Below are 7,453 nucleotides of genomic sequence, written 5' to 3'. Positions count from 1 at the left end.
TGGTGTCCATTTTGTATTGTGGAAGTGGCAGTTCACTTTTGTTGGACCTTTGTGTGTTGCTGCCATTAGTGAATGGTGAATAGTGAATTAGTGAATGGCAGCAACTTTGTAGTTTGTCTACTTGTGTTGATACTTTCGGCTTGAACCTCATGGTGGTAGCCAGTTTGTTCTGAGTGGGAGTGGCACCCACTGACTAGGCTACTTCTGTGGTTGCTGCTTAGTCTTCAAACACTATTGCAGCATGCTGTTGACCCTTTTTAGAGTGTTTTGATTCTGCTTGTTCCACATTTGACCCAGGTACACCTTTTTGTCAGCAGCAGACCCATTCTGTTTGAAATATTTGCACATTGTTGTTAGCTTATTATTAAAGCTAGTCTTGAGTGTATGTTTACTTTAAGCAACATGTTATCGTCCAGACTTATGTAGACTTAGTCAAATTGCACACAAGTGAAGAGCTTTATTACTGATACTTGTGGACCCTTTTCTGTTCTGTGGTTTTAGCTAGGATTTATCTTGAGCATACAGCCTTAATAAGTAACATGGGCTACAAGTACAAATATTTGCACATCACACTTTATTTCGATGAATAAATAATGTATTGTGATCTTTTTAACATAAACTTTGATGTGTCATATTGTCATTAGTTCTTTTAGTGTGTGTGATGGTATGACAAATTATTTATTCATTGTTTTAAGGGTGGGGGTGTTACGGCTGTATGTGTTCCCCGTTCTGTTTGTCCCTTCTCTGAACTACAGGTGAACCTAATTGCAAATTAGGTGCACCTGGCCTTGGATCAAGAGCCTATTTAAGACGCCAGCACTGACACCAGGAGAGTAAATAGCTGGTCCACTGTTCCACGGCCAGGTCAGAATCCACATTGTTCCTCCTGTATCCCAGGTTTGACAGTCGGCCGGAGCCTCCTTTCAAGCACCCTGGAATAAACTTTACCCGGGAGGCTGAGCAGTGTTATACCCTGATAGTTGGGACACACCCTCTGGTCCCCCTTTTTAAAAATGGGAACCACCACCCTGGTCTGCCATTCCACAGGTACTGTCCCAGACCTCCATGCGACATTGAAGAGGCTTGCCAGCCACGACAGCCCAACAATGTCCAGAGCCTTTAGCATCTCAGGGCAAATCTCATCTACACCTGGTGCCTTGCCACTGAGGAGCTTCTTGACTACCTCAGCGACCTCTGCCACGGATATAGATAAGGCTTCCCCCGGACCTTCAGACTCTGAGGAACTCCTGAACCAAGCCAAAACATCCTCTGATGAGGAGGCAAAGTGTTCCTTCCACCGCTCGACAATATCCTCAGTCAGGGTCAGCAGTTCTCCATCCCTGCTAAAAACAGCTTGAGCCAATCCCTGCTTCCCCTTCCTGAGTCGTCCAACGGTTTGCCAGAACTTCTTTGAGGCCAACCGAAAGTCCTTCTCCACAGCCTCCCTGAACTCCTCCCACACCAAGGTTTTTGCTTCTGCAACCACAGAAGCTGCAGCCCTTCTGGACACTCGGTACCCGTCTGCTGCCTCTGGAGACCCCTGGGCTAACCAAGTCCGAAAGGCCTCCTTTTTCAGCCTGACGGCTTCCCTCACCGTCGGTGTCCACCAACGGTTCTCAGGTTGCCGCCACGACAGACACATACAGCCTTCTGGCCACAATGGAGGCTTTGAACACGGCCCATTCGGATTCCATGTCCCCAACCTCTCCCAGGATGCAAGAGAAATTCTTCCAGAGGTGGGAGTTGAAGACCTCGCGAACAGGGGCCTCCGCCAGACTTTCCCAGTTCACCCTCACTACACGTTTAGGTTTACCAGGTCTGTCCCGCAGCCTCCCCCACCATCTGATCCAACTCACCACAAGGTGGTGATCAGTTGACAGCTCTGCTCCTCTCTTCACCTAAGTGTCCAAAACATTCGGCCACAGGTCTGATGAAACGGCCGCAAAGTCGATCATTGATCTACGGCCTAGGGTGCCCTGGTACCAGGTACACTTATGAGCAGCCCTATGTTCGAACATGGTGTTTGTTATGGCCAATCCATGACGAGCACAGAAGTCCAATAATAAGACACCACTAGAGTTCAGATCGGGCAGGCTGTTCCTCCCAATTACCCCCTTCCAGGTTTCTTCATCATTTCCAACATGAGCGTTAAAGTCCCCCAGTAGAACTATGGGGTCCCCAGATGGGACCCCTTCCAGGACCCCACCCGGTGACTCCAAGAAGGCCGCTTACTCTGACCTGCTGTTCAGTGCATAGGCACAAACAACAGTCAGAGCCTTCCTCTCCGCAATTTGCAGTCGCAGAGAGGCGACCCTCTCGATCACCGGGGAGAACTCCAACACAGCGGCGCTCAGCCGGGGGCTTGTGAGTATCCCCACATCCGCCTGACGCCTCTCACCCTGGGCAACTCCGGAAAAGGCTAGAGTCCAGCCCCTCTCCAGGATATTGGTTCCAGAGCCAGAGCTGTGCGTGGAGGTGAGCCCAACTATCTCTAGTTGGTAACGCTCCACCTCCCGCACCAGCTGCGGTTCCTTCCCCACCAGAGAGGTGACATTCCACGTGCCAACAACCAGTCTATGCTGCTGGGGATCAGCACGCCAAGGCCCCCGCCTTTGCCTGCTGCCCGGTTTGCAATGCACCCGACCCCTATGCCTATCCTTGCAGGTGATGGGCCCACAAGGCGGTGGCTCCACGTTGCTCGTTCGGGCTGAGCTAGGCAGGGCCCCATGGACAAAAGCCCGGCCACCAGACGCTCGCCAACGAGCATCCCTGATCCAGGCGAGGTAGCTTTTCCACGTTGTTGCCTGTTCTTATGGGTTTTTGAACCGCTCTTAGTCTCTTAGACCCTACCAGGGGCTAGTGCCCCGGACAACACAGCTCCCAGGTTCACAGGGACACACAAACCCCTCCACCACGTTAAGGTGCTGATTCATGGAGGGGTTGTTTAATTGTCATTTAATAAATCCCATGTATTTGAGTGTCTTAAGGTGTTCACATGGTTATATTTGTTCAATTGTTGATAGTTGTTAGCCCCGTAAGGCCGCCTTAGTGCAATTGCTTACTGTTACGCCCCACCCTGCGAACTGTTGTTGTGTGCAGTGCTCTTTTATATTCTGGGTAAGCAATTGCAATGTCAAATGTGGCTGTGCAGTCCTCTTTTATATTCTGGGTAAGCAATTGCAATGTGAACTCTGTCTGTGTGATGTGCTCTCTTAACATAGACAAGTTATTGCAATGTGAACTGGCTGTGTGCAGTGCTTTTTTCATTGCATAGATAAGTTATTGCAATGTGAACTCTGGCTGTGTGCAGTGCTCTTTTATATTCTGGGTAAGCAATTGCAATGTCAACTGTGGTTGTGTGCAGTGCTCTTGTTATATGCAGGGTAAGCAATTGCAATGTCAACTGTGGTTGTGTGCAGTGCTCTTTTTATATGCTGGGTACGCAATTGCAATGTGAAATGTGGCTGTGTGCAGTCCTCTTTTATATTCTGGGTAAGCAATTGCAATGTGTACTCTGTCTGTGTGATGTGCTCTCTTAACATAGACAAGTTATTGCAATGTGAACTGGCTGTGTGCAGTGCTTTTTTCATTGCATAGATAAGTTATTGCAGTGTGAACTGACTGTGTGCAGTGCTTTTTTCATTGCATAGGTAAGTTATTGCAATGTGAACTGTGGTTGTGTGCAGTGCAATTACTTATCCATATTTAGAGAAGAGCATTGTGTACTGTTGTGTGCAGTGCTCTTTTTGAAATATAGATCCGTAATTGCAGTGTGAATTGTGGCTGTGTGCTCTCCTCTCTTCACATGGACAAGTAATTGCGATGTGAACTGTGGCTGTGAGCAGTGCTCTTAGTATGGAGAAGTAATTGCAATGTCAACTGTGGTTGTGTGCAGTGCTATTTTTATATGCTGGGTAAGCAATTGCATTGTGAAATGTGGTTGTGTGCAGTGCTCTTTTCTTAATATTGGTTAGTAATTGCAATGTGAACAGTGGATGTGTGCAGTGGTCTTTTTATATGCTGGGTGAGCAATTGCAATGTGAAATTTGGCTGTGTGCAGCGCTTTTTTCTTAATATTGGTAAGCAATTGCAATGTGAGCTGTGGCTGTTTGAAGTGCTCTTCTCTTAAAATGGGTAGGTAATTGTAATGTGGTGTCCTACGTGGTTGTCCAATGCTGTTTTAATATTTTGTTTACCTTTTTGTTATATTTACTTTGGATGGGTGCAGTGCTGTATTGATTTAGTGGCATGTTATTGCAAGGTACATCGGCTGTGTGCAGTACTATTTTAATATTCTGTTTAGTTCATCATAAATACACTGCTGCTGTATACAGTGTTTAGTTTTTTTCTTAAAATAGGCAAGTATTTGTCATATGCACTGTGGCTGTAGGCAGTGTTTTTCTCTTAAAATGGGTAAGCAATTGCGATGTGAACTGTCACTGTGTGCAATGCTACAGTGCACAAGGTGCAAAAAGCAAGGACTCTGGGGGAAGTTCAAGTCTCTGCTCTACCAACACAGTAGTTGCCCAGACTCGTGGCTGTAAACAGTGTTCCAAGTGCCTATGGCAAGTGTGGAAGGAGTTGAGAGAACAATAAAGTACCTCCGAAAGTGGTTGGAAATGCTTTCCAGCTTCACCTCAGTAGGCCTCTACATAAGATCAGGTTCAACTTTCTGTGGTGGAGAAATTAGAGGTGGCAAAGTGCATAATGGTATTGATGTACAGAGACTCCCAGGGCCTTGGAGCTTCCTATTTCCAACATAGGGGAAGGTAGAGAGCAAGGAAAGGAGATCCATGATCCAGGAGGAAGTACAGAACCTAGAATAAAGACAAAGGGCTAAGGCAGTGGATCCATCTTCCCAGGGAACCTGGCCTAAATGGGTTCTCCCCAAAAGGAAGATGTATGGAAATTGGAACCATTCCACATCCCCTTTCTGTGGCAGTCGGTTTATGACGTCTTCCCTAGGGATGGGTATCATTAAGATTTTAACAGTATTACTACTTATCGATACTGCTTAACGATCCGGTACTTTACTGGTATTCTGATCGGTTCTTTTGGGTTTTTTTAAGAGAAAAATGAATAAAATTAAAAACAGACTTAAGATTTACTTTACAAAAAGGAGAAGGAGGTAAAGGAGAGGAGGACAACCGCCTGCAGGATGGGCGAGACTGAAGAAAGAGCCTCTTGTTGGCTATGAAGCAGGAGAGAGGAGACGAGCTGGAAACCAGGAGGAGAAGACAGGCGGTTGTCTGGCCACCCATGGACACCTGGTCACATTAATTTTTTTTAGGGCTACTTTACACCAATTTCGAGGTCTGGGATCAATAAAGTAAATATTTATACATTTACCATAGATGAATGAAGGACAAGCAGCATTTAGATGTAATCACTCTAGGTAAAGGCATTGTAATATGCACTGTGCTCTTTAGTTTAGCATTTTGGCTGTACAGTGTGCTTCATATTCTGATAGAGATTGAACTATGCACTATGGATGTGCAGTGTGCTTTTCATATCGGCAATGTAATTTTAATTTGCTCTTTGGGTGTGTTTCATATTCTGGTGAAATTGTTATATGCACTGTAGCTCTGAGGTGCTCTTTTCATGATTTGCTGGATATGTTATTTTTATTTACCATGCTATTATGGTAACACATTTACTAGTGCTTAAAGTGCCATTAGTTTGGAATTACAAATCCTTCATAGTATCAGAAGATGTTTGAGGAAAGTAAGACCTGTCCTTAAATTGAACCTGAAAAAGATGTGGACTATTTAACATGAAACCAATAAAGGAATGAAAAATATAGCCAATTCAAAGCATATATCTTAATCCTGTTGGGATACCTAGAGGGGTTTCTAACATGCAATTTCAAATATAATAAATCGCAAACATTCCAATTTGAAGAATTCTGCATAGAAGAACGGGTAAAAACTGTTTCCTAATCGATGTAAGGAGGTAGTAGAAAAAGTCAGTAATTAAACCAGCACAGGGGGCAGTACAATTTTAATTTAAACCTAATTAGGAAGTGGTATTTTTCTCTTTTGTTAAATAATATCAGGGGCTCTGGTACATTCACATCACCTTTATATTTTAAAAGCTCATAAATTGATCCAAGTCTGTTCTGCCCCCACATATTTTGTGTTGCATTTGGAGACACCTGGTGGTGATCTACTCCGGTGCCCTGGATCTTTTTCTTCGCATGGATCAAATGGATGTTTATTTACTAAGCTATCCTGCAAAGTAAGTGCAAAATAGTAAAAAGACTCAACCTTAAGTCTGCTCTCAAGGAAAAGTGAGTCTTCAACGCTGCATTGTAAAAGAGCTAAAGTTGAAACTGCACGAGTCAAGGCTACGTATGCCCAAAGAGAAGCAGATATGCTTATCAAGCTGGCTCAGATAGAGGCTGAAGAATTAAAGAGAAAAGCACACATAAAAGCGGAACAGCAAAAAAGAATAATCGAGCTTGAAGCAGATCAGCAACAAAGGGCAGCTGAGTTAAAGGTCAACCCACATGTACTGAAAATTCAGGGTGCTGCTGAAGCAGCTATCACAGAGACTGAAATCCTAGAAGCAGCTCATGAGGAAGAAGGTGGAGAACTATCACAACAGACTGTGACAAAATTTGGCTTTGAGCCGTAATATCTACAAAGCAGTAATTATTTGCAACAGCATTGGACCATGGTCGACTACAGCCCAAACTCATGAAAATTATCTTCATCTTCGTGGCAGCTAAATATGGACAATGGTGATACAGATAATCCTGGTATCCAAATGCGCAGTTTGGAAGAAATCAGCAAACACAAATTCTGAGAATTAGTAGTACAACACAAGAATGAGCACAGCATACATTCAGCAAAGCCATACACACCCTTTAACATTCCCCAAAGAAGAAAGTCGCTCCTGTCAGACTCATGCCCTCTACAGTCCCCCTGCATGAGCAGTCAGGCATGACAGACTTACCTGCTTACCTGACAGCAAAATACCTGATTCCATCTGGACTTTGATGATAGAAAAGTTTGATGATAGATCAGTGAACTACTTGGTCTGGAAAGCTTCCATTGACAACTCCACCAGTGACCTAAATCTCACCCCCCAAGGAGGAGCTAGATTTACTGAATGGCTTGGACCACTTTCGTCAGTACAGGCCAAGCGCATCTGTGCAGTCCACATCCATGATGTCAGCTCGAGCCTCCATATGGTGTGGCAAAGATTAGAAGAATACTATGGTTCAGATGAAATGATACAAAACGCATTGTTGAAGGAGTTTCCAAAGAGATGGATTCTTACCTGGACTCTCTTACCTCAACACAACCAGTGGAGTTAACCCCATCGCACAGAAGCTACCTTCTTGAGTAATAAATCTCAGTTGGTTCTAAATATAAAGATGACTGTCAGGTTAGCGTCTACCTTGCATTTCAAAGAGAAAGCTAGGGCAAGCCCCTGGCCAATATGGAGC

This window comes from Semicossyphus pulcher, unplaced genomic scaffold, assembly GCF_022749685.1.
Source record: "Semicossyphus pulcher isolate SPU_LCO1_2020_fin unplaced genomic scaffold, fSemPul1.0.p SCAF_15, whole genome shotgun sequence".
Lineage (NCBI taxonomy): Eukaryota > Metazoa > Chordata > Actinopteri > Labriformes > Labridae > Semicossyphus > Semicossyphus pulcher.
Note: the sequence above shows the minus strand (reverse complement) of the source record.